Raw genomic sequence first — 2,958 nt, forward strand, 5'->3', positions numbered from 1 at the left:
AGGAATTTGTCTGATTTTATAAATTAAATTTAATGTTAATAATATAATATAGTTTAACCTTGAAGATTTAATTACTGCATCAAATGTTACTTTTAATATAATTGTAAAAGAACCTGACTTTAGACTTTAAAAAATATTGTCAGAACGACTAAAGATGCTCTACACTTTATGTTTAGCTGGCACCCAAATTCAACTAAAATAGAATCCATATTAAACGTCAAGGAGTCTCAATACATTTTATGACAAATAAGTATAACTTTTTTTCTTCAAATGAATACATGAAAAGATGTAGTTTAAAGCAATCTTGAACATTTTAAATGTTCTGCTGTCAGTGACATAAGCAGAGCTTAATTTGCATGGGATCTCAACTTCTGCACTTTTTTTGTTGGAAACTAAGGGCGAGGCTCCACATCTCCGTAAAACAGAAACGTAAAATGGCTCGTTTTAGGTTTCTGTTAAGTTTCAGGAGCGTGTTGACCCTACTTGGGCAAAATTATTTTTACGCCATAAAAAACAGCGTCATCTGGAGGAAAAATCTGTACATTCTCATTTTATCTTAAAATGTTTAGTACATGGTTCGCAAAGAAATGGACAGGATTAATGAAATGGATGATGCGATCATAAGCTTGCATTTCTTAACGTTTTTGGCTTTCATTGAAACAAAATATGACGCCAAACGAAAGCACAAAGTTTAGGTGAGAAGGTTTCTCCAACAACGAGAAACTTACGGATACCATCACACTCTAATCCGAGGGCTTAGAACTGATGACCAGCCAGCAGTACTATTTCGAGCTAATATTTTACGGGGGAAAAACTGATTAGATTACTTTTTCTATTGTTTTCTGTAATTTAATAACCATATATTGTATTGCCATTTAGTTTCATGAGGATTACTCCAGACGTTTTTGTCATTTTAATCAATAAAATAAGACTGATCATAGAAAATCAAGACATATTTTGGAGGAAAAGTATTTCTGCTGAAGCAAGGCTTGGTGTAACACTAAGGTAAGTGTTTTTACATAGGATATAATAAAAAATATATGCATAATGTAGCGAGGGTTCCCTTCTGAAAATGTCCACATTGATAGAAAATCAAAATAATTTTTTGTATGCGTAAATATATAAATATCGTACAACAACTATTAGTTTTTATCAGGAGTATTCGCAAATTGTAGCATATACAACAGTTCTGCAGCAAAAAAAGAAAAAGAGGGAGGAAAGAAAAGACAGTGTTTGCATCAGAATTTAACTTCAAAAACTGATTTTTTTTTACATAGCTCTGATAGTAATAGCTTTATTAACATTTACCGCTAAATTTTGATTGATGAACGGTAAAATGTAAGGCTGTCGGCTTAAAAGTTAAACAAGGCAATCCCCACATCATTCAACACCAATACTGCTAACTTTCAGCAAATAATTGCAAAAACTAAGCGTAAAAAAATGAAAAAAAAAAAAATATTTTCGGACGTTTTTATTTCTTAAATTAATTGCCATTAAAGTGGGAAGAAATAATCTTTTTTACAAGTGAAGTTCTGCATTATCATTCTTGCAGAGCTGTAAAATGATGCAGAAAAGTTTTACAGAGACTATGGATGAAATCTGTTTGGTTTCATGTCATTTTTTGCGATACTAAAGAGCCAACTCGCTGAACTGATTTATAGGTTTAGCTTCTAAATTTTGGCAACAACTTTTGGCGAACATTTGTTAAGATAGCATTTATAAAAAATGAAATTACTTGTCATTTATTCCTTTAAAGAAACAATTGCTGCGCAGAAATGGAGAAAAAATGTTTTTACATTTTTGCAAAGAAAGAAGTATTAAAAGCAAGGAAGTTCCAATTTCTAAGGGAAGGGGACATCCTTGAAATGAAGTATTTTAAAGAGGGATATTGCTCGGTTACGGTTTTGAACTCTTTCCTGTAGGGTCCATTTTTAGAGATCGAAATTTCGTGAAGAGTTTGTTATTTAGCCTGTAGAGGAGAAAAATGTCCATAAACTGACTAACTCTTCTTCTGAATAAACCCTCGAGTATCATGTTATTTTAAGGATTTCTTTTCAGCAAAAAAATATTTTCTTCTAAAAATGCTACTTTTTCCTTAAATTTCTTCCTAAAAAAAAAAAAAAAACAATTAAAGGATGGCTCTCTTTTTTGCCAATTTTTTTAAAAAAAAGACTGTGTTCAGCATTGAACAGTGTCATCTATGAGTATACATTGACACTAGTGTACTAAAATGTTTTTTGCCACTATGTGAAGATATACCCAGTTTCATTTTTGGGGTGGAATCAGCTTTGTTATGGCTATACCAGACTGCCGAGCTCATATAAGAGGGAAACTGCAGTCTCTTGATGCTGTAATTAAAAGCTTGGTATTTGCTTACAAGCCAATAAAATGTAAAAACCCTCTAGTAACTTAACAATGATTCAGTTTTCCTGCCACGTTTATACAATATCAAAGTTTTGTTAAAGTCCTATACGGTCGGATCTCGCTAACTCGAACATTCCCTCACCTTGAAGTTTTCATTGGGTTCCAAACTCTTGAGACTGATTTGGGAACTTTCCATTACTCGAACTACCAATAACTTGAACATTTTAATCAGTTCCTTGGGACTTGGAGTTTTTAAGAGTTGACTGTATCTGTACCTTAGAGCTGAACTGAAGTCTGCTATTTTTCGTTTATTAGTGCATTGTATGTAGAAGTCTATCCCCCATCCAGCTATGTGAACCTCATTCTTTAAAAAGAAATCCTTTTCTATTTTTTACCAGGGTTAAAAGAGTGCGTGTCCCACCCTTTACATGCACTAGAAAAAGTTGATCCTTGCTCTTGAAAAATTACCATATTGTGACTTATGTCCTTCTGGCTCTGAGGTACAGATATTGCATAGACAAATCTTCCAAGAACAATGTTAAGATGTGGCATTACTAGACAATCATATAGTACAGCAAATAAAAAAAACATCAA

This window comes from Uloborus diversus, chromosome 4 (genome assembly GCF_026930045.1).
Source record: "Uloborus diversus isolate 005 chromosome 4, Udiv.v.3.1, whole genome shotgun sequence".
Taxonomy (NCBI): domain Eukaryota; kingdom Metazoa; phylum Arthropoda; class Arachnida; order Araneae; family Uloboridae; genus Uloborus; species Uloborus diversus.